The 25,744-nt window shown below is 44.3% G+C and overlaps 1 protein-coding gene across 1 annotated transcript in view; it reads right to left on the reverse strand.

Annotated features, from left to right (window-relative positions):
* Positions 1-25,744, reverse strand: part of Slc24a3 (solute carrier family 24 member 3) — a 472,748-nt gene that overhangs the window by 165,344 nt on the left and 281,660 nt on the right.

Here is a 25,744-nt window from a genome sequence, read left to right on the forward strand (position 1 = left end):
TAAAATTTGAACAAGTGGAATAAGTAATTAGCATCAGCATTACAACTGCATGCCACAGTGGGCTCCAGTGATCAAGACTCAGGTCTTCATGCTTTTACAACAAGTGCTTTATCCGTGGGATCATCTTAGCTCCCACTCAGGAACTTTCAACAGCATCGTTCGTTCACTTACAGCAGTGGTTTGAGTTTAGATACTTCAGGCTCTCGATCTGGACTGCTGCCCTGGGTAGAACCTGTGCCATGCTAAAGAGAGAATGCTGCTTTCACTTCAAAGGATCTGGACAAGCACAGTCAGATTTCCAGAGTATCATAAACTGTGTAGAGGATTTGGGGAGAAAGGAGCAAAGGGAGGATCAGACTGGTGTGGGATTTTAAAACAAATGTCTGGTTGTGGTAAGCTTGTTATCTCTCTCTCTGGGATCACTTACAGCTAACTGTCTACTTCTTGCATTTGGTCCTTACATTTTGATCTATTCATCAAATTGTTTTCCCTAGGTTTTAATAGTTCCATCACCAAATGATGCTCTAACAAGGCTTTTAGCCTCTTCTAACAGAAGCCCTGATTCCTTTAATCTCCTAGGTTAAGCAACACGGATCCTCTACCCAAATCATTTCCAATTGTGGTTCTCTTTCCATAGCACTCCCCCCAAGGAGCCTAGAACAATAACACATAGCAGGTATGTGGTGTCTGTGTGTCACTCTCATTAAGCTTGAAGAAGCTACTGAAGAAACAACTTCCAACTAACTTCCAGATTAGATTTGTTGTACTGACAGTAGCAAATGCAGAGGGAAGGCAGGCCTAAGAAACTAGAAAGGTTATCAAGTCCCCGTCAGGGAACTTCAACAGTATAAGAGTGGTCTAGAGGGCACATCCCTGCTCAGGAGAAAACAAGGGTTCCTTTCTAGGAACCAATTAACCAATCAAATGAATCAATCAAAATGAACCAGGAATTAACCAATCAAAATGAACCAGGACTTGGTACCATGGAGCCGCTGTCCAGTAAACCCCGTCTCAAAGCAGATTAGCCCCGCCTCTGTCCACAGAAGGTGGTTTACAAATAGAAGCATCCACAACCCATCATCTGGTGCTGGCAGTTCTGTCACCGCCTGCCCACTCTGCTCTAGCAGGGTTCTCCATAAACTTGACATAACCTCAGTTCTCAATCTGTGGGTTGCAGCCCCATTGGGGGCTGTATATCAGACATCCTGCATATCATATATTTAATTTACGACTCATAACAGTAGCAAAATTACAAAGTCGTGATTCATGGTTGGGAGTCACTACAACACGAGGAGCTGTAGTAAAAGGTCGTAGCAATAGGAAGGTTGAGAAACAATCCTCTATACTGTACTATTAAGCCAAGAAAATTTCCCTTTCTTATTTGAAGGAAATTTACCTTTCTTATTTAAAGGAAGCATTTTATGGCTTTCCTTTGGTGAATCCAAATTGCCAGCTTCACTACCTTTGCACTTTGGGGCCATTAAAATGGGGGCTCTTGAACACAAACACTCAAGTAACAAGGTTGAACTACATTAACTTCAACTGGAGCTGGAGCAGGAACTGGGAGGGAAGATGAGGGCATTCATACCCACTATTGGTGCTTGTGAATAAACTGGTGTGGGCCTGGGAAGTGATGGATGAGGTACTATCATCAGACAGATACAGTTTAAAGTTCAAACTTGAAGGCTGGAAAGATGGCTCCATGGTTGAGAACAATGCTTGCTCCTCTTACAGAGAACTCCAGTTCAGTTCTCAGCATCCTTAGCTTACAACTGCTTTTAAGTCCAGCCTAGAGTATTCTGCATTCTCTTCTGCATTCAGTGGGCACTTGTACTCACATGTGCACAGACAAATATGTGTGAATGTGAGTGTGTATGTGTGTGCACGTACACACACACACACACACACACACACTCATAATCTTAGAAAAGTCTTTGAGTTTTAACTTTACCATAAAGGGGAAAAAAGGAAGGAGGAGAAAAGGGAGAGAGAAACCAGAATTGCCAGTATAGGCATGGCAGGAGACGCATTTTCCAGAGCACATAAAGTGAGCTGGGGATCCCGGGGCCTTCAGAGCAGCTCCAGCACAGACTCTGGAGGTGGGAGCTCGGGGCAGCTTGAGTACTGCTATTATTGTAGAGTCTTCCACAAGGCTGTTCCTTGCTGTATAAAAGGATCCCATCATAGGTTTTAGCCTAAAAGGTTTAAGCAAAATGTGTTCCCTATAAAGGAAGTATAGAGCAAGAAGCTGTTTCTAAATCAGAAGAGCACGTGAGCTATATATGAATGAGATTTTATTTTAAAGGAGCCCTTCCAAGTCTTCACCTGCCTCCCCAGTTCCTAACAAGGTTAGTTTTGGAAGGTTTACCTCACAAGAAGAAGGAAGATACAGAGGAGAACAGCAGTCTTAAATTGCTTTCAAGGTCTATATATTGCGATCCATTCAAAGTGGCATGTTATTAAAATAGATTCTCTTCTCCTTAGCCCTTGTAATTGGTGTTTGGGGACTGTGACAAATCTCCAAAGACTGTCCAGTGAAGGAAGAAACACACCAGTGATGCTTCCTTTCTCTTCCTTCCCTCAGTTTCCTTTTCCATTGCTGAGAATGCGTTTGGGAATGAAGTGAATCAAAGCAAACTTTCCCATTAATTCAGCCGTGATTAAACTGTCGAGCAGAAAGTCAGGAAACAGGCCTCGCCCAGCCTTCATGGAGTATTAGTACGCCCACATATAACACACGTGATGTGTATCCCTCGCCATGGCGCTGCCTCTACCCCTCATCGGCTGGAATGATGAGGTTTATATGAGGGAGTTCAGGTTACTGGTCTCTGAGAACCTTCTGGAATGAAATGTTCGCAATGTAGGGCAGATGGAAGAACTCATTTGCATTTAAGATGGGTGCTCAGGCAGAGGCACTGTGTGCTGAGGGCTTCCCTTAGCTGTGGGAGGCTCAGGTTGTGCTAGGAAGCATCCTCACAGGGCATTGCTTGCTGAGCTCCCTCTCTGGCTAAAAAGGCTACATCCTTTAGAAGACAAGTTCTGGAGCTTGGGAGACCTTGGTCCAAATGCAGCTCTGGGTTGAATAGTTCACTCTGTGCTCTGCGTAAAACTTCAGGCCTCTGAGTCTTTGGTGTTTAATCTGTCATAGAGCAGGGACAAACGGCAGGTATGTCCATGGGGCCAGCTGTGGTACACTGCTTTCAGGACAGCTGTGTGTCCTGCAACTGCGCATAGGTGGGCTTCGGAATACACAATCACAAACATGTGGTCCATATGCTCCACTATGTACCTGCCCACCTGCACGTGAAATATCCCTGCCCATCGTATGGTCTTTTACCCCAGGCCATTGTCCAGGGATGACACGTGGTGGGAAGCAGACAGGGCTCTATATTTCTGGGTCTACCGTGATACCAGAGCTATGAGGAGCTGGCTTCATATTTCCTTTTTAATTAGAATATTATACTACAAACCAACAGCTTGAAGGAATTCATACTAGAGAACACGTCTATACAACTAGCAACCAAAGTAGCAGAACATGACCAAGGACCCTATCGAAATTACCAACATCTGAGGCTTGCTCTCATCCTAACTGCTCTGTTTAGCTCTGCCATGTTTCCCAAAGCCCTCATGTTAAAGACTTGGAGAGTTAAAGCAATGGAGACTTTGGGAGGTGGATCTAGCAAGCTGTCTTCTAATCATTGAGGGTGTACTCTCAAAGGCAGTTGTGTTGTCTTGGTACAACCTGAACATTAGGTGGATAAGACTTTCTATACCACGTGCCCCAACCAGGATGTGTTGTCTTCCACAGGTCTAAAAATAACAGGGTCAATTGATCGTGGACTGGAACCTCTAGAACTATGAGCCAAGGCAAATCTTAGTTCCTTTGAAAGTTGTCCCAGCTATGCATTCCAAACACAGAACAGTGACATGCATGCCACCTCCCATCACTGCTCTAAATAATGTCTGTTTGTGTGCATTCTATTCCAGCCACAACACTGTGTGTGTGTGCATTCCTATACCTGGATCATACAGTCTGCACTCTCTGTGCCAGTTACAACACTGTGTGTGTATGTGTGTGTGCATTCCTATACCTGGTTCATACAGTCTGCACTTTCTGTTCCAGCCACAATGCTGTGTGTGTGTGCATTCCTATACCCGGATCATACAGTCTGCACTTTCTGTTCCAGCCACAACACTGTGTGTGTGTGTGCATTCCTATACCTGGATCATACAGTCTGCACTCTCTGTTCCAGCCACAACACTGTGTGTGTGTGCATTCCTGTACCTGGATCATACAGTCTGCACTTTCTATTCCAGTCACAATACTGTGTGTGTGTGCATTCCTATACCTGGATCATACAGTCTGCACTTTCTGTTCCAGTCACAATGCTGTGTGTGTGTGTGTGTGTGTGTGTGTGTGTGTGTGCATTCCTATACCTGGATCATACAGTCTGTACTTTCTGTTCCAGCCACAACTCTCTCTCTCTCTCTCTCTCTCTCTCTCTCTCTCTCTGTGTGTGTGTGTGTGTGTGTGCATTTCTATACTTGGTTCATACAGTCTGCTCTTTCTGTTCCAGCCACATCACTGTGTAGGATTCAACTATGTTTTATGCTATTGATTTCTATCACTCTGAAATGTTTATTTGAACATAGTACAATTTATCATTTCTATTGCATTTGTGTATAATAATCCCAGTTGATATTACTTGATTGAACTTGAGGTACTGAGACACAAATAATTCCACAGTAGACAGCAGTGGCTGGCTACAATGAGCAGCATTACTTTGACTATTCTAATATTTTTGGTGTGCCTATATGCACACTACTGTTGATGTACAGGAAGGGAATTCCTGGGTCATAGAATATGAACAAGTTCAGCTTCATACTGCCGAATGATCTTACGGAGTGACCTGTTTGTATTCTATCACCAACAGATAAGACCTTTCTCAATACTTGATATTATTGACTGCCTTTCATTTTAGCCATCGGTATTTTTTTTAAGGAATCCTTAGTTTGTGTATGATACCTATGTGTTTTTCTTTCACAAGCATCCAAAGGAAATACTTTGGGAAGTGTTGATTTACACTGTTAACCTAGCTTTGGCTTCTGTAGTCTATAGATTTGCTGGGGAACTACAGTCAGAAGTCTCCACACAGATGCTGAGAGTCTTTGAAAAACTTTCTTGGGTGCCAGAAAAGAGTCTCTATACTCTAATGAGATTGAAGATTGCGACTCCCCGTTTCAGACTGTAAATTGTTTTGTGGAATAGTGCCCTGTGAAGTGGCTGGTCTGGCCATAGGTGGAAGTGACCTTATGCTTCCCTCGGAAAAGCTATAGGAAGACAAATGCTAGCTCTCAAGTTTGGACACACTGCTTGAAGTAACTGCCAAGATTCTATATTTGCAGAAAACTGTCACTTGTAAATACCAAGCTGTGCTATTTATGTAGCTGTTGCTCATCAATAAATGTGGGGATTCTGTAATTATCACAAGTGCTATCCAATGGCTTCCTAAACCTCAGACAAATGAGTCTAACAGATAATTGGCTGAGCCCTTACAGACCTCACCACCCTGGGCTCTTGGTCTTTCCTGTAGCCTATATACTTAGATGAGAGTCAAGGCCTTGGGCAGAGCCAAGGCCTAATATACAACTGGTGTCTAGCCCGATGATTCTCTTCCTTGGAATATGAGTGAATCAAGAAAGGCATCTGGTTTACCTGATCTTGCTTAATTTCTCTGTGCTTTGGTTTCCATCTCCATAGTATATTAAGGACCAAATCATCTCTGCACAACAGGGAGCAAATTATTTGACCTCTCTGAGCCTTAATTATACCTCTGTATAATAGGGGATGCCACAAGCTACATGTTAGGACAACAGGCACCCACATCATTGCCTAGAGATCTGAAACCTCCTGCTGATAACATTTTACTCCCAGATGGGAAAGGCAAGATTCACAGACAAGAGAGGACTGTGTCTTATAGCCTCCTTTTTTGTCTGTATTCTACCCCACTCCTTCATTTATAATGACCTCAGATACTTCATTACTTGACTGAACCTGAATCATTTATGCACATATAATTTCACAAGCCACATTTATCTTTATTTTATTCTCCCTTATGAGTATCTCATAGGCGAGATCAATTCCTAGTTATCTGATTATTTGTTTATTCCGGAAACTTTAGGAAGCCTTCTGAGGCACTGCTAGGTCCTTTGTGGCTGCAAAGTGAAGCAGAAGACGCGTGGTTGATTCGGGCAGAGTTCACAGAAGGACAATAAACATGCAGCCTTTCTGTTCACCTCCTATCCTGATACACACAGAACAATATGGAGATGGTGTAACTGCAGTACGTGAATTAGTTAGGCCATAGGCAATCAGAGAGAAGCATCGGCCAGCATTTTGCTTCTTGCTTTCAAGATTATTACTCTTTTTTGGCAGTTATGCTTATATATGACAGAAGTCCTGCTCCTTACACAATATAGCTAGGAGCTTTTGCTCTGCTTTTACTGGTCATGTAGCCCCAGGGCCTTGGAGCTGTGCCCATCTAACTTAGAACAAGAGGGCCTAGAGCCTTCCCCTGGGTATGCTGGCCATACCTGAGTGCTTAAGAAACCTGAAGGTACTTGGGGAGTTCAAGTTGGGCAATATTAAGCTTGCTGTTGTATTCTCAGAACTCCAGCCTCTTGAGGGGACTGTGCTCTACTGAATCGTAACAGGTCATAGATATCTAATGATGGGATATTCAGGTAACCAGAACCTTTCTTCTTTTTCTGTATAAACCATGAATGGGGTTTCTTTTATTTAACAGATTGAGAAACCAAGGTCCTAAATGGTAGGAGACTTGATCACTGCCATGGAGCTGGCCAGTAGAAGATTTTGAACACTATTAGCTATCACAGAAACTAACAAGACTAATACCCTCACATAACCATGTTCTTTCTCTTCTGATGAATGGGCTTACAGCCAGAACTGTACCCCAAAGACAGGAGCAAGAGACCCTTGGGAAAGGGCTCTGTTGATTTAAAAACATTCCAAGCAGCATGGATGTATAGTTCAGTAGAAGAATGCTTTCTTAGTGTGCATGAAGATTTTGAATTTAATTCCAGAACCAGAGAGAGAAAGGAAGTATAAGAGAGAGAGAGAGAGAGAGAGAGAGAGAGAGAGAGAGAGAGAGAGACAGACAGACAGACAGACAGACAGACAGAGAGAGACTGACTCTTCCTGGGATACCCAGCAGATAGAGTTGTGTTGTATCTTGTTAATAGGCAGATCAGATGGAATATAATAGCAGCCTTCCTACAGCTTACAGTGCAGGACACCTTCTTCCTTCTCTTTTCATGCTATGTCTCCATGCCCACATGATCACTAAACCAAGTCTATCTGAACATATTCACAGAACAGCTTTCTACTTCCTCTCTACACTCCTTCTGGTGAGGGCTGGAATATCTTATGAGGAACGCCACAGCACACCATGTCTTCAGTCATGATGGGCTCTTCCTGGTTAGAATGGATTCCTCACTTTACTGACTTGTCTATTTACTAGAGAAATGAACATAGGAGATTTTTTTTGCCATTTTTAGCATAGAAAAGTTGGATTCCTTTGCCAGTAGGGCAAAGAGTAGGGCAGAGTGGCTGTTGATAAGGGTTCTCATGAAAGCAAGATTCGGGTCATGTGACACAGTGCCTATGACAGCACTCTTCAGAGTTAAAGGGGAATCAAAGGAATGGAAGTTTCCCAGGTGTCTAAGGCAGGACCAAAGCGGAGTGGTTGAGGACCAGCAGGAAGGTCACGGGACTATAAATACAGTTGGAGACCTGGGCAGGACCAGATCATGCAGTTCCGATTCTCAGGTAAGCTTTGAAAGTACTGAACTTCTTCATGAAAGATGGATAGGATGGAGAAAACTATTCACTCTCCCTGTGGCCCAGAAGAGAAGCAGTGGCCTGAACAAGGACCAGACTGATAGAAATGGAGAGAAAGAGATGGGCTCAATTCATAGAGCTTACTGTTGTGTGGGAAGAAAGAAAGGCAGTCAGTCCTCTCTTGTACATTTCCAGCCCAAGTGGCCTGATGCTAAGAGGGCAAAGCATAGTTTTGCAGGAAGAAGAAAAGCTTCTTGCCTTTTATACCTCACAGCTCTATTTCAGATTACATCTGACTCCAAGCAGATATGCAGGTCCAGGAAAAATTATTTGAGTTGCCAAGGGAAGGAAACACACACACACACACACACACACACACACACACACACACACCACACCCACCTACCTCCCTACCTCATACATGTGTATATACAGTTACATTTCATACACTACAATTCTTGTCTGGTGTGTTTCACAAAAAGGTTACAACACCATAGATGTACATGTATAATGTGTGTGACGTGTACATTCACACCTAAGCAGGAGCATAAAATTGTCCCCCAGGGCCTCCATCCTTAGAGGATAGTAACTCGTCTTTCCTCAAGCGGACTCTGTAAAACCAAGGTGATAAAATCAAAGAAACTTGGGTCTGTGTCCAGAAGAGGACGGGAGGGCTTGGCCCCAGCCAAAACGGCTGATTCTGTTACAGGTTCAAACGCTGAGAAGCATTATGCTAACTGTCAAAAATATACCTCTGCCGAATCCCCCACGGTCACAGCAGAGGAAAGGGAGTTCTAACAAGCTCAAGAAGGGAGGGGAATCTGCAGGCTTCCACCTTTGTGCATAAAACAACAGCAATCAGAATGCTAATGAAGAAGCCGACAAGACAGATCCCATGATTACCTTTGGACTCATAGGGGAAACAGTGGGGAGCCAGGCAGCTTTTCAGTTTTATCAGGGTAAGTCAGTAGAATCAAAGATAAGCCTGATAGTGAGAGCCACCTTTGGACCTAATTAGCATTTATGCGCTATGATTTCTAGGTAGAATAAAAGAATGTGTTATCAAGGGATTTGTTTGCAAATGGCTTCAGAAGGGGCCAGGGAAACCTCGGAAAGTAAATCTCTTCAGCTAGGAGTGCCGCCTGGTCAAATGCATGGATGCTGATCTTAAGGAACAACTGGGGCTCATCCTATGACATCCCATCCCATCTTGGGCCTTATCGCAGGCCAGTGGATGAACAGGTGACCCACAGGTACTCCCGATGCCCTTCCTCCCGCCACCTCCTTTGGATATGGTCCCCAATTCCCCCAGAAAGAAGCTGAACAGAATGAAAGGACATATTCCTTCATGTGAGATGAGAGTCCCCAGAAATGTGAAAAAAAGTCTTCAGGAACTCTGACTAGGACAAGAGGCAGCTGATATCACAGGGAAGTGGAAGTGGCATCTAGCATGTGGCCTCCCAGGGCCTTCATTGAGTGGGGTCCCCAAACCAGAAGAGAACAGACCTGCCTGCTTTCTAGTCCTAACTGTGAAAAGTCTGGGGTCTGAGTTCAGGCAGTCCGACTCTAAAAAACCCAGCCCCTCCACAACAAGATGGTTGGAGGAGATTTCTAGGCAAAGCATGTCTTGAAACGTTACTCTCCAGAGGTTGATCTGGAGATGGTGAGCTAAATTTGAAATGGAAGGGAATAGACGGAATCCAGGAAGATACCTTAGCTGGCCACAGTCTGGCTAAGAGGTGATCACAGATTAGCCTACGGTAGGAGTTATGAATATGGTTGAGAGTTACTATGCACCAGACACTGAACTATGCACCCACTGCAACGCTTTCTCGTTTGTCTCTTTAAGGTAGGTGCTAGCCCCACTCCCAAACCCAGGGAGGGAAACTGATGTCTGTAGTATTAAAAGGTCATACCGGAATTGCACGGCACAGCACTCCTGACCCCAAGCCTAACCCTGCATGTGATGATGGCAGAATGCGCGGTACTTTCCGGCTTACAAAGTAAGCCACAGGGTTGGAGGAAATGCACTGACGGGAACAGATGTTTTAGAATGAGGCAAGATCCCCGCTATTCACAACTCATGGATTAGGAGAGGAAATGTGTGGGCTATATGGAAGAAAAGCTGCCTGGGAGAGGATGGCCAGCAAGACATCATATCACACACCTGTGGAGAGTGTTGACAGCTCTTCCGTTTGTGCCTGCCTCAGAGCTGCATAGCTGCAGACTCCCCACCGCTCACTTGATGAGAGGCATGACGTCTTTGCTCTTTCTCTACCTCTAAGTCACTGTACAAAAAGCACTGAGAGTCTGCCTAAACTCTCTGGTCGCAGGAGATTCCGGGGCATACCCTTATGCATTTGAGTATTCCCCAACACTCTATATACTTCTGGAATATGGAGACAGGAAGATACAGAGGAAGTTACCTATCTGAGTTCTATAGGCTGAATCCAGCATGTGTGACAGGTATAGATCTATTCCTGCTTGTGCCTGTTGGAGCAGGTGTTATCTGCAGCCATCACCATCCTGGGAACTCATGTTTCTGAGCATTCCAACACAATAACTGTCCATTTGCATGAGGGCTTTGGAGCTTGCCTGGCTACTCTGGCTGTGGGGCTGAGTGGAAAAGGAAGGAGGTAAGGTCACTGTCAATCAACAGATGATGTGGAGTATTAATGCCCCAGTCCCCTCATACCCAGTTTTGGACATATGAGATGGTGTCCTTCAACTTCTGTCATGCCAGTTTCTCAACAGGGCTGCCCATCCAGCTGGTCTGCTCAGGAATACCTGGCTTCACTCAACCCTCTGTTTTGGCTGCCACCAGTCTATGCCTTCTCTTGACAGGGCACTTCCTGGGGACATCCATCCCCAAGGAAATTCCTGCCCTGGATTCCCCATTTCAGGGGAGAGCTCTTCCCTTGCAAATTCTGGAGGAAGAAATGATGCCTGGGAAAACTGACTTTAAAACACCTTTGGGTTCCTGGAAAAGCAGAAACTTCTTTGCTATATGGTCAGATTTTTTAAAGTCACTAAAAACCATTATTTGTACTATGTTTTACATCAGGGCAGTGGGGTGAGTAAAGAAAAGACAAAACCAAAAACAACAACAGCAACAAAAACCCACAACTCCTGCTAGATAGCATGTTCTCCAGTCTCAAGGCCTATAAATATGGGTCTTGTAATGAAGTTTTCCAGAGGACAGAATAGTCAAGAAATTATTGTCAAAAACCAAAATGTATTGAGTACAGCACTTAACATACGAGTATTTCCTCATAAAGCAACAGTATTTGATTATTTTATTCAAAGAGACTTTCTGAATACTCACTAAAGGCTAACTCTTGAAGCGAACAAATATGAGAAACACAGAGGGCAGCGCCTCATTGTTGGCCTAGCTTTTGTGTTTATATTTTTCAGTGGGGAAACAAGCCTTCTATACACTGCAGTCAACCAAGAACTACTATTTGACTTCTGCGGGGTTGGCAAGAGCATCTTACGAGAACAGAAAGATCACAACAATAAAGAAGAAATAAAACACTGTGGCTGGAGAGGTAGCTTAGTGGCTAGGAGCACTGGCTGATCTTCCAGACGACCAGGGTTCAATTCCCAGCACCCACATGGCAGCTCAAAACTGTCAGTACTCCAGTTCCAGAGGATCTAGCAACAGACCCACATGTAGGCAAAACATTAATGCACATAAAATAAAAATAAATACATAACTTTTAAAAAAGGAATGAAATACTTTAGTGGGGAACAGGTAGACAAAGCAACACATTAGTCAAACGATATGAAGGGCAGCAGTTGTCAGTGAGCAGGTATCTGGTCTTCGTGGGCAAACGTTTGACATCTAAGCAATGTGCAAGGTCAACAAGACAAAACAACAGCCTACAGAATGGGAAAAGATCTTCAGTAATCCCACATCAGACAGAAGTCTGATCTCCAAAATATACAAAGAACTCAAGAAATTAGTCATCAAAAGAACACATAATCCAATAAAAAGTGGAGTACAGAGAACTTTCAACAGAGGAATCTAAAATGGCTGAAAGACACTTAAGGAAATGTTCAACATCCTTAGTCATCAGAGAAATGTAAATGAAAACAACTCTGAGATTCCATCTTATACCCGTAAGAATGGCCAAGATCAAAAACACTGATGACAACTTATGCTGGAGAGGTGTGGGGAAAAGGGAACACTCCTGCATTGTTGGTGGAAATGCAAGCTGGTACAGCTCCTTCGGATGTCAGTGTGGCGATTTCTCAGAAAATTAGGAAACAACCTTCCTCAAGACCCAGTAATACCATTTTTGGGTATCTATCCAAAGGATGCTCAATTGTGCCACAAAGACATATGCTCAGCTATGTTCAGAGCAACGTTGTTTGTCATAACCAGAACCTGGAAGCAACCTAAATGCCCCTCTACCGAAGAATGGATAAGGAAAATGTGGTATATTTATACAATGGAGTACTACACAGCAGAAAAAATAATGACATCTTGAATTTTGCAGGAAAATGGATGGAGCTAGAAAACATTATTTTAAGTGAGGTAACCCAAACACAGAAAGACAATTATCACATGCACTCACTCATAGGTGGTTTTTAAACATAAAGCAAAGAAAACCAGCCTACAAACCACAATCCCAGAGAACTTAGACGACAATGAGGACACTAAGAAAGGCTTCCATAGATGTAATCTACATGGGAAGTAGAAAAAGACAAGATGTCCTGAGTAAATTGGGAGCATGGGGACCTTGGGAGAGGGTTGAAGAGGGAAGGGGAGAGGCAGGGAGGGGAGCAGAGAAAAATGTAGAGCTCAACAAAAATCAATAAAAAAATTTAAAAAACTAAGCAATGTACAAGGTCCTACTTGCAGAAGAATAAGCTAATGGACATTTTCTTTTTTCTACCTTTACCTGGACTCACAGGAAATGAATTTTAAAACTATGCCCCCTTCAAAGTTCACTTCTCCAAATGCTCTTCTGTGTTGGCTTGTGTCAGGGCCTGAACTGAAGCAGAGAGAGAGATCAGTTTACAGTGGACTTTTTTCTCTTGTGACAGGGGAGTGGGGATGGGAAAAGCTACATCAAAATTAATATATGAAAGAAGTCACTTTGCAGAGGGGGATTAGAAGCCTTCCCTTACCCCAAGCATCATCTAAGAGCAAACAGTCCATAAAATGCAAAGCAAAGGGTCAAGGAGAGGGGCGAGTTTAAAAACGTCATACATCTCAAGTCCTGATGCTGCAGGACGCTTTCCTCAGTCACTAGCCCACTTCCATTCTGGGGAGTGGTTTTTCCTTTCTTAGGAAGCTGTATCTGTTTCTATTCCAAATCTAACTTAAAAGGTATGCCTTGCTGGGTGATGGTGGTGTGCACCTCTAATCCCAGCACTCAGGGAGGCAGAGGCAGGCAAATCTTTGTGGGTTGGAGATCAGCCTGGTGTACAGAGAGAGTTCCAGGACAGTCAGAGATACACAGGGAAAACAGAGAAACCCTGTCTTGAAAACAAACAATTAATAATAATAAAAAATAAAAAGACATGCCTTTTTCTTAGTATTTCCTGATAGCTGCTGGGACTTTCACCTAGCCTGTACTATTGTCTTCTTCTCAAACTTTAATAAAACTGTCCTCGAGCTTCCTTTTGAGTCCATTCAAAATTATTTTATTAATAACACTTAGAATCCAAAGGGGTAACCTAAGTCTCATGTTGTGGGACAGTCAGAGTTTCTGTATCTCCTATAGTCTGAGGAGGTGAGGGAGGCTAACGTGTATAACAATGGTAGGCAGACCTGATGGGCTGGTGCCCCAGAGACCATTAATATTCCAGTGTACTTTACTGAATGGGGTGGGGTGGGGATATTCCCAGGAAATGGGAAGCAGGTCTGGGAACAGAAGCCAGGGGTAAAGGACTATTGTCAAGTGAGACATTGGAATGGTGACTAGAGCTTATCCCACAGGAGGGGACAAGGTAGACCATATGACCTGTTTAGTCCAGCTGAGGCATGGTAGAACCCACATGTGTCTCTACTACCAAAGCCCTGCCTCTTCAGGGGCTACTTGCAGGGTTGTTGATTTTCTGGAACTTACTAGAGGCTATCCTGAAGTCTAGGACTGAGATTTAGGAACCAGAAAAAGCTCAGACTTGTAGGGTGCGTGTGGATATTAGTGAATGGGGGGGGGGCACACACAATTAGCAGCGCTTAGAAGACATAGGTAGAGGGCGTGTTCTAGTCAGTTTCAGACACTCTGCAAAGAGTCTCATGCTTCTATTTGCAGGGACCTTCCAACATACCCCTAGGAGGCGAGTACTACATTTTGAAACCAAGGGTCTGCAAAGACAAAATAGTTTGTCCCTGATTACCAGCTGGTAAGCAGAAAGGCCTGGGCTGAGACTCAGGTGCGCTCCATTGAAAGTGCAAGCCCTGGTCACCATGCTTTGCCATCAGCTCAGGGCGCCTGGAGAATGAACTCTGCAGCAAGCCTGTGGGAAGACTAAGGCCTGGTGGTCTGACGTGGGCCTGGTGAATTAAGCCTCAGGAGCTAGGAGAAGGAATGACTTAAGATCCACTGGCAGCAATTTACCCTCTCCTTGTTCTAATCCTCTCTGGACACCAGCTTTCACTCCGTGTTGACACTGACAAATTAGGACACGCTCCACACTTTTCCGAGAGTAAACAGCACATTCCACATGCTGGCTTAATCATTTTTTCACTTCCAGAGTGAAATCCCTTAACTAAACAGAGAGTCCAGAGAGTGAGTTGTGGCTGGAACTTTTCTGACCAGACCATGCAAGTCCTCTTCAGTTTCAAAATGCCTTTGGCCAGATTTACTCCTGAATATTATTTTAGTCCTACAAATATTGTTGGAGTGTGCTCCAAAGGTCTTGTGGGATAGATCACACTATTGCTACTGCATAGTGAGGCTGCTCATTTTCACAGGTTGATTTTTGTTACCCGCAGCTTTAGGATTTATTTATTAGCTTTCCAAGTTTTCCTGGTGGGGACTTTGGGGTCTTCTGTAAAGCAGGAGATACTTAGATTCGTCCACTTTGTTCTCTCCTACCTTTTAGCTAACAATGATGTGAATTTAAAAGGCCAAATGAATGGATTTTATTTACTTATACTTTTGGTGGTACACAGGGCCTTGTATACACTAAGCAAGCATTGTACTTCTGAGCTACATCATAACTCCCAAACAATTGCATTTTGGGTATTCTCGACGCAAAGAAAATTTAAGTGTGTAAAGGCACAGATATCTTAATGAGCCCACTTTTGATCATTCCATAATGTATCAAGACCTTACATCATACCCCACGAATATATGTAATTAATTTTTATTTGTCAATTAGTAAATTAACCTCCTTCCCAGCAAATGGCAACACTCTTGATTCTGAGCCCTAGACTTGAAGGAAATGCCCACACAGAGAGCTCTGCTGTGGCACCTTGTCTGTTTGCTTATACAAACAGTGGCTTTGCCTGAATGGACCTGGCTCTTGTTCTATGGCAGGAGATGCACTATGACACACCGTGACATGCACCTTCTGAAGGGCATGGGAGAAGGAGAGGGTAAAGACCTAAGGCTCTAACCCCACAGAACATCTACCATGTGCCTGGAGACATATGGTACTTGTTCCAAAATACTAAATATTTAATAGCACACACTTCCTCCCTCCCACTCCTGTCTGTCTAGCACCTTTCATTCTGGTTTCTTAAGCCTAATGGCTGGGTGGTACCTTCCTTGTACCCTGCCTCTGGGATGGCCAAGTCCAGGATCCCCTTTGAAAGGACCAATAGGAAAAGCAGAGCCTGTTTGCCAGTGAGAAATCTAACTTTACCATGTCAAGCAGAAATTATGGGAAGGGAGGCTAGATGCTGAATACGAATTCATGGCTAGGTCTTCCAGGGTAACATCTAGCCATACCTGGGTGTTTACATTTATGCTAGTTAAAGCTAAGTGAAACAGACAAACAGAAACCTAGTTCCTCACTCACACTAGATATACCTCAAGGGCCCAGTAGTCATGTATGACCTGTAGTCATGTATGACCAGTAGTCATGTATGACCAGTAGTCATATATGACCCATAGTCATGTATGATCAGTAGTCATGTATGACCAGTTGTCATGTATGACCAGGAGTCACATTATTAGAGAGCACAGTAGACTTAATATGGAAAGTTCTTTGGGACCACAAAATGATAGACTTGAGAAGACAAGGCTGGGATAGAATGTGAGCTTTGACGGAGCTTTGACAGTGCTAGGGGAAGTGGAAGATGGAGAAGGAGCTGTCTCCACCACCCACTAGGGTCACTAGGAGTCACTTCCTGACAATGAGCTAAAGCATGGAGGTGATCTTGGACTCATCTCAAAAGCAATCTGGGCCCAGAGGAGCACATTCCGGGAAACCATCCTTCAGATTTTAGACAAACAGCAGGAATAACTGGGAACCCCATCCACTTGGAAGTCCCTTCCAGAGCAAAGTTGTTTCCTTTCCCTAAAGAATGAAAAGGGAAGCAGAAGTTAGGAATATGGGTAACTTCTTGGGGACATGGTTTCTACATCTTTCACCTTCTCCAAGAATGCAGCTCAGTCCATCTGAACATTTGATTTGCCAGGTACCTGAGGATGGGATTTCCTTTTCTGATGCTGTATCATCCTCCAGACCTCTGGAAGGAAGCTTCTTGATTAAGTGCTGGTGACCTGACTCAGAAGAGGCAAACTTACATGGGCCAGTGGTCTATAGCCAGGTGAGAAAAACATGAGCTGGACCCATGGCAGCATCCAGAGACATCCAGAGAATGTGAACCATGCTGGGAGGTGGTAAGTAAGCAGGGAAGGCAGTCAGAGGAACACACCAGTGATGTGGGATTTCCCTCTGTATGTTGTGATTACCGTGAATAAAGATCCGCTTTGAGCCTATGGCAAGGGCAGAACAGAACTAGGTGGGAAAAGCTAGGCTGTATGCTTGGAGAAAGAGGGCAGACACACACTTTACATTGGCATAAACAGTCTAAGAGGCCATGCCCAAGTGGGCGGTTAACTTAAAGGCTACTGGCATTAGGAATTCCTACAGCACACCAGGAAGTCAGGGCCAGAATGGAAGCAGGGTCACACATCTTCAGAAAGAACACAGGTTGTGTGGGAGGAAGAGAAACATGTTACCTAGTTGGGATGAGAACGCTGAACACTGAAACTAGCTATAGCAGCAACATCGGAAGGAGACACTATTTAAGTGTCCCCTTCCATTGTACCATAACATTCCTTCACATCCATCCTAGAGGCTCCTTCCACTGGCAGTGATTTCCTCTGCACCTCTGGGGAACAAGGTAAGGTCATAGTAGAATCCTGAGGTTAGAAATAGCCCATTCTTAAACTTAAAAACTAATGGAGGAATTAGAGCGAATGGCTATGGGTTCATACAGTGTGTGAGTTTCCCTAACCTACTAACCATAGCAACTCCCTGAGTTAAAGGAAGGAGAAAGAAATGTAGGCAGCAGGTGAATGTGGCAAAGACTACCAACCCTGGACTCAAACCTGTAATCCATGACATGGGGATGGCAAAGGAATGACATCAGTGGTCTTCCTTGCCATTTCTGGAGGGCCTTCATCTGTATTAGTTCTGGCTTGGTGGCCTAGCACAGGATTCTTTATTTACTTTCAGGATGGGCTACTCTGTATGGAATCCACACTCCTTATTATGAGGTCCTCAAGGGCACTGGGCGCTGGAATGCAGGGAATCTAGAAGGTGGACAAGAAGACCCCACTATTGATGAAGTAGGCTAAGGCAGATGAGCAGGGATGGATCCTCTCCAGGGATTACATATCCATTTTGCTGTTTGGAGACGAGGCTAGCTGGGTGGGTGCAGATGAAAGCTTCCCAACTAAGATTTGAATATGGAACATCTTCTATAGGTTTATGTCTTTGAACACTTGGTTCCTGGCTAGTGGTGCTAGTTTAGAGGAAACTTCGGGATGAGGGGCCTACTGGAGAAATATGAACCTACAAGGGTAAGCCTTTCAAAGTTATACAAGGTTCTCAGTTCTCCCGTATGTGTCTGTCTTTCTATCTCTGCTCTCACCTCTCTCCTATCTTGCCATAAGCTGATCCATCATCCCATTTCATACCTGCCTTGCTATGATGGTTTAAATCACTGAAGCTGTCAGCCACTTGTTTCTCTCAGTGATGGTAACACTGACTAGCATATAGCCTAGCCGTTCAGTGGAGGAAAATTCTTTCCTGGGCAAACCCTCGAGATTCCTGTAAAATTCCTGGAGCATATCCATGTCTAGACTATGAAAATACCCAGGAGAAGCATTCTTAATGATGTGCCTTTTCTGTTGTTTCTGCTTTTCAGCCCTGGGGCTCACACCTAACATCTTGTGCTGTATCACTGACCAGCTCCCACCTCCCACTCACTGTGGTTCCTGTCCTAGGCAATCCATTTGCTAGGTGTTGGCTGCTGGGAGAGTTAGCAACACTTTTCCCAGACTCACTTAATGAGAAGTTTCCTTAACAAGGGAGAGAATCAGTTCATGTGATACTTCACACACACACACACACACACACACACACACACACACACACACACACTACCACCCCCACCTTACCCCACATGAGAGACAGATTATATATATATATATATATATATATATATATATATATATATAGAGAGAGAGAGAGAGAGAGAGAGAGAGAGAGAGATCTGTCTATGAAAAAAGAGGAGCTACATTGAAAGTGGAAGCCTGTATGGGTATGACCTAGGCCTTCTGCATATATATTACGTAGCTTAGTGTCCTTAGTGTCCTTACAGTGGGAGTGGGGGCTGTCTCTGACTCTTTTCCCTGCTTCAGGGACCCCTTTCCTCCTATTGGATTGCCTCATCCAGTCTTGATATTGATGGAGGAGAGTTATCTGTCTATGTTTCTTTCATTGGTTAATTAATAAAGAAAACTGCCTTGGCCCTTTAAGAGACAGAAAATTAGGTAGGTGGAGTAGACAGAACAGAATTGTGGGAACAAGGAAGTAGAGTGGGGGAGACGCTTCAGGCAGTCGCCATAGGAGTCTCCATGCTTCTCCTCTCCGAGATGGACGCAGGTTAAGATCTCTCCTGGTAAGGCACCCCTCGTGGTGCTATATAAATTACTAAATATGGGTTAAAGCAAGATATGAGAATTAGCCAATAAGAGGCTGAAACTATGGGCCAGGCAGTGTTTTAAAAGAATACAGTTTCCGTGTAATTATTTCGGGTGTAAAGTTAGCCGGCGGCCGGGTGGCGGGACGCAGCCCCGCCGATTCTCACTACAGATTGGCGCTCCAACGTGGTGACTAAATCCACTTAAAAACCTGAGAGGGCTTTAAATAAAGGAGAGAGAGAGAGTTTAACACAGCTTTTTGCTGTTTGCCAGGACATGCTGTACAGAGATCTCCTGTTTCCGCAATAGCGGCACAAAAAAAAAAAAAAAAAAAAAAAAAAAAAAAAAAAAAAAAAAAAAAAAAGCTGAGTCATTTTAAAACGCGGCTTCCTGGTGCTCTGCCGCCATGACTGAGGCAGTAGCAGCTCTGGCTCTGCTCCGCCATGCTAAACTGTGCTGACCTCAGGCAGGTCTATCGTAATTACCATAATAACAGCGCAGTTAAGGTTTAGACTTGGCTGTAAACAGGCGGTACCATTATTACCTCCACCTGGCGCAACTTAAGTTTTTAAGAAGTGCTTAACCTTTTAAGAAGTGCTCCTGGATAGTAAAAAAATTACAGATTCACAATAGGAAAGATTCAGACATAGAAGGCCTTTAAATGGGTCACAATGTTGGATAAATGTACGTAGGCTTGAGAGCGAAAGAGAAGAAAAAATATAGAAAATAAAGTTAATGCCTTTAAAAAAAAAGTAAAGCCTTTAAAGAGACAGAATAAAGTAAGTGATAGAGTAAAAATAAGCCACGTAAAAATGGAAAATTCACAGAGAGTCTGGATGATGTATTTTATTGTGTTTTCTTTGAAATTTTTGACTGTAAAGGAGCTAAATACAGAGAGACATTTCATTATATGGGCTGCCAGTCTAAACCAGAATGGACATCTTAACGGTATGACTTCAGGATTTGGATCTAAGAACATGATGCTTTGGAAAAGAGTTTCTTCTTTTGTTTTCACAGAGGACGAGACTCTGTGGATTGCTTCTATCCCAATATGGTATGATAGACCACGCCCTCCTGAAAGGTTGCTATGAACATCTTCAAAAAATTACTTCACTCAACTGCCAACTGAAAGGAACCTAGCACACAGGTTACACCATAAAAGACCTAAATAACAGCGCCCCCATTCAGCAGGAAGCAGTTTGGAGAGAAAAAACTGCGCCCATTTTCCCAAATATTGTTTATAAATGTTCTTTTACATTTAAAGGGGGAGATGATATAGATATGAATTTGCATTGGTATAGATTTTAAGGTCAATTTTGTTATATGTATATGTATTTCTGATCTTGATTAAGCTATTGTGATTGTAGTTCATTTTAAAAACTGTAATGTATAATTAGGAAATATAGGTTGTTAATGGATAATCATCAATAATAGTTAAGCTTGTAGTCATGTTATTAGATTTTCTAGATATGTAGAGATATATTTCAGTTAGATAGACATTCTTCATATCTTTCAAAGACTGCAGAATATGGCATTTAATGTTTTAATTACTTAGGGTTTTTCATGACAATGAGACACGTCTGCTCCTGGCAGCACCAATCTACTTCAAGAGGAAGATGGGCATCGAAGAGGCTACTTATGGAGTTTGTTAGCCATTTGGGCAAGAAACTGCTCTTGGCTGGACTGTTGCATAAACTGGACACAAGGAACTCACAAAAAGAGGACTGCTGAACTTGCCCAAAGGTGAGATGGCCTTTTGGGGTTCCTGATTCATTAAAGAGTCTGCGAGATGTTCTGCAGGACACAGCAGAAAGTGACTGAACTGTCTTTGGAATTTCCTGCTACATGGAAATGTCTGTTGGATACTTATGGGCCTGTAGGCTGAAGATGGATGCCCCAACGGTACAACGGAACTTTGGGTGACTGTCCAGGCAGCGAGTTGTCTCTGTCATTTCTAGAGTTTGAAAGTTACATATGACTTACTTAGGTAATATTATATCCTTCTGGAGTCTTTGATGGAGTTGAAGAATAAATAGATATAGATTTCCTTAGTTATGATAAAAGATAAAATAGATTTAAATATTGTAACTGTAATTCTTGCTTGATAACTCTTTTGTTACATGTAATTTTGCTATGTTAAAGTTGAAGCCTTTCTTTTTTGTTTAAACAGAAAAAGGGGAAATGATGGAGGAGAGTTATCTGTCTATGTTTCTTTCATTGGTTAATTAATAAAGAAAACTGCCTTGGCCCTTTAAGAGACAGAAAATTAGGTAGGCGGAGTAGACAGAACAGAATTGTGGGAACAAGGAAGTAGAGTGGGGGAGACGCTTCAGGCAGTCGCCATAGGACTCTCCATACTGCTCCTCTCCAAGATGGATGCAGGTTAAGATCTCTCCTGGTAAGCCACACCTCGTGGTGCTACCCAGATTACTAAATATGGGTTAAAGAAAGATGTGAAAATTAACCAATAAGAGGCTGAAACTATGGGCCAGGCAGTGTTTTAAAAGAATACGATTTCCGTGTAATTATTTTGGGTAAAGCTAGCCGGGTGGCGGGACACAGCACGCTCGCTTCCTTCTACATGATATGAGGGTATATACCTAGTCTCATTGCAACTTGTTAGGCTATGTTCGGTTGATGTCCCTGGGAGGCCTGCTCTCTTCTGAAGGGAAATGGAGGAGGGGTGGATGTGGGGGAGAGGGGAGTTTGGGGTAGGGACTGGGAGGAGAGGAAGGAGGGGAAACTGTGGTTGGGATGTAATATATGAGGAAGAAGAAATAAATTAAAAAAAACACCAAGAACATGGGAAAGCCCCAACACTTATGGAAGGTACTTTTGAGTGCCGACAAAGTACACAGAGGAGTTTGATCCATCAAAGAGAGACAGCTTCCCAAATTCATTTTGAGTATCTCAAGTATTGATTATTTACAGCTTTTCTCCCTCCCCTGGCAGAGAAAATGCTTGGCTTGGCTGATCATCCCATAGACTCAGCTTTCCATGTCAGGCGGGATAATTAGCAAAAATTTGCCAGATATTTTTAAACCACAAACAAATCACAGCCCTGGAAAATAATCCCCAGGCTTCTCCCTCCATTTGGAGGCAGACTCAGTGAGTTCACAAAAGGCACAGATTTCTTCAGAGACAGGAAATCCTGCTTCTAACACCTCTGCCTTAGAAAAGGCGGGATAACAAAGGGTTTCTAAGATGGATGCTTTCCTCGGGACATTCACTATTGGCGAAAACTGTGCAAAGACGGTGGATTTGCCTCACTTGCAGGGGAGGGAGACACACACAGTTGGAAGCAACAGAAATGCTTTCTGAAGTGTAATCTCAGAGTTTAGGCATTCTAAACCAAAAGGATCCAAGAGGGGAAGTTTGAGCTATGGGTGTTTAGCAGCTGAGCCAAAAAGGGCTGCCCTGTGCTCCACAAAGGATTTCCAGGAAGAACAACAGAAGCAAGCTCTAAAAGTTTGCTCTAAGTGTGCCATTGGTCCCACTTGCATCCACAGACCTGGACCAACTTGGGCCAAAGGCTACAGACATCATTCAGGAAGCAAACACCCGGCAGAAGCACCATTACTAGGCAGTATGGGTTTGGGTGTGAGTGCTAGGTGTGATTGACTGGGTTTCACAAGAGGACCTGGAAGTATGTGCCACTCTGCCTGACACACATGACTGAAGGCGTATGTCACAAACAATCCCACACCAGTTTGGAATTATGATTAATAGAATGGTTATTTATTTAAAAGGGAAAAACTTACAGATCACCGTCCCAGCCTACAGCCGTCTACACAATCAGGAAGGGAGCCTAGTCGCTGAAAGCAGAGCAGGAAGCCAGAGCTCAAGTGGAGGGAAGTGGCCGCATTTTTAAAAAGAGAGACCATGCCCCAATGGGCTGGTATCTCAGCAGCTATTGGCTGAAGGAGCGAAAGGAGCTCCTGCAACACATGACTACGGCCAGTCAACTTCATACAAAGAGCAGCCCTATAGCTCCATCCCTAGCACAGCTGTCTTAGGGTTTCTATTGCTGTGGAAAGACACCATGGCCATGGCAACTCTTATAAAGGAAATCATTTAATTGGGTGAATTATGGTTTCTGAGGTTTAGCCCATTATCATCATGGTGGGACAAAGGGGCTAGCAGACAGATACTGGAGAAGGAGCTGAGAGTAGAGAAGGGCCTACATTTTGGCTTGCAGGAGACAGGAAGTGTTCTGAGACACTGTGTGTGGCTTGAGCATATATGAGACCTCAAAGCCCATCCCCACAGTGACACACTTCCTCCAACAAGACCATACCAACTCCAAAAAGGCCACACCTCCTAATAGTGCCACTACCTATAGCCAAGCATTTGAATACACAAGTCCATGGGGGCCACACCTATTCAAACTACTGCAACAGTGGAAGGTGACAGGCCACGCTTTGGAGACCCACTGGCAGAAGACCATACTTCTCTGACATGAATGGGGGCAGACCAGGCTCTGGTACTTCCATATAAACTCTCACCACACTGGGGTATCTCTCCTCATACCTGGGACTCTCAGGTGCCTCTCCCACATGCCTTAGGATCATTTTCTGTGACCTTAGGGGACATTCTCCACCTACAGGAGAGAGATTTACTCTGATCCTATGTCTGATCTTTTTTAGCCCTAACTGTAGGCAAGGAGGTACGGCTGAAGGGTGGGGGGTGGACAGTATCCAGTGCTCCCCCCACCCTGTGCAACCTCTAAATCACATCATGGCAACTTGCACATGAGTTCCGTGGCCTCTCCATGCCTGGGCATTCACCTCAAGCTCCGGGGGCTCTGAAATTCCACACACCCATATCCGTAAGCATGTGATTTCCTTCTCTTGTCTGGAATCATCCCCAGTTTTCTTCCTAGGTCTCCTTTTGTGACTTCTGGCCTACGCTTCAGCATCAGCACCATCCTGGCTCCACCTGTGCCTCTGCCAAACTCCCTCAGCTGACAGAAGAAGCCATGGTGAGCACGCTGCACGTGCCGGGTTCCATCTCACAGCACACAGACTTCCTGCAGGGTAAGGCTGTCTTTCCTTCATCTGGAAGGGCACAATCGAGAACTATCAAACCATACGAGCTCAGGGAGTACTTTCTGATGTGGGGTCATTGAACTTCTTGCAGTTTTGAGTCAAGCCTTTATCTGTTCCTGCTGACCCCTAAAACCCTTTCTGCCCTTACAGCAATTATTCTTCCATCCCAAGGTGTTCTCTGAAAACTTCCTGAGCAAGCTAAAGTCGCCGGGTAATGTGTGGGTTACGGCAGGAGGGGGGCTGGAGGTGTGGCGGGGGGAGGTGTGTGTAAAAGCATCTGCCCAGCATCGCGCAAATAATAACCATACAAATCACGTTGCTCGGTGAGTCAAACGTGATGGAAAGGGCTCCCCTCCCAAGGCATACACTCCAGTGGGTCCGAGGTGGCCTTCAGCAAGGCAGCTGGGTCAGCAGCTCTCTAACATGTAGCAAGATTTGCCCCTTGTCCCACCCGGCTCTGCCCTGGGTTGCAGACATGCATGTGGAGTACAGGTAGCAACTTCAAGGTGAATCCACCCGGGTCCCTTCCTTCCAAGATTGGGAGCCGGGAAAGGAGCCTGTGCAGACCTTGGTAGCCAGCTTGAGTCTGTATATTTGTTACTTTTCTGCTGTGACAAAACACCCCAACCAGAGGCAAATTAAGGAAGCAAGAGTTTTGTAGGTTTATGGCAGGGAAGGCATGGCAGCAGGTTGCCAGGGCGGGAAGCTGAGAGATTACATCTTCAATTACAGACAGAAATCCTCTCTAGAGTGAACGAGCTCTCAAAGCCCACCTCCAGTGAGGCACTTCCTCCCACAAGGCTCCACTTTCTATCAGTGCCACTGACTACGGGGACCAAGCGTTCACATGATGTGAGCACATCTCTCATTCAAGCCACCACAAGCTATGTGGGTAGAAAAAGAATTTTTGGACTCTATGCATGTAGATCAGAATCTCAAAGGGAAGGACACTGACCTTGGTCCCTGCATTTCTTGCCTGATAGATTCTGAAATGCAGGACCCAGGATGGGGCACAAAGAAGCATTAGACATCAGAGACTAGAAAGTGTTATTATGTGGGCTCACGGCCATTCTTGTAAGGAAGTGTCTAACAGTAATAGCACACATGCAACGCATGCTGTCCGCTTCGTTTTCGTGCTAGCTCAGAACTATTGTCACAAGCTCCAGGAGCCTTTTTAAGTAACCTGACCTTGTGAAGGGCACAGGAAACTCAGAACCCTTGGCCTTCCGCTGGGAATAGTTTAGCAAGGAGGGCCCTGCCATATGCAGCCAGCAGCACGGCTGTGGGAGGATGAAAGCCCTCACTGTTTGGGCCGAGACCAGAACCTCATCTCTCAGATGTCAAAGCAACAGGGTGCTGGTAGCTGCTGAGGATGTCTGGATCCCACTCAGTGTCTGGGACGCCTCAGCCTGGCGACAGTGGAGCCTCCGTGGTGCCGAAGGTGGCACCCACATTAATTGTTTAATTAACACAACTCTGGAAGGGCAGGGAGGACTGGTAGGTTTCCAGGAATCTTATTTATTTGGTGTTTTCTGGGATAGTCTTTGCTAAATGTCATGTTTTTCTGTCCCTAGGTAGGAATGCAGTAGAAAGAGAGTTGGATAATCAATTACTTCCTCCAGGAAAGGGGTCAGCTCAATGACTCATGGAGCTAGAGATGTGAACCATTTTGTCAGAAAACACGCATAAAGCAAAGACATTAGAGCCTCAAG

The sequence above is a fragment of the Arvicola amphibius genome, chromosome 5, assembly GCF_903992535.2.
Source record: "Arvicola amphibius chromosome 5, mArvAmp1.2, whole genome shotgun sequence".
Classification (NCBI taxonomy): domain Eukaryota; kingdom Metazoa; phylum Chordata; class Mammalia; order Rodentia; family Cricetidae; genus Arvicola; species Arvicola amphibius.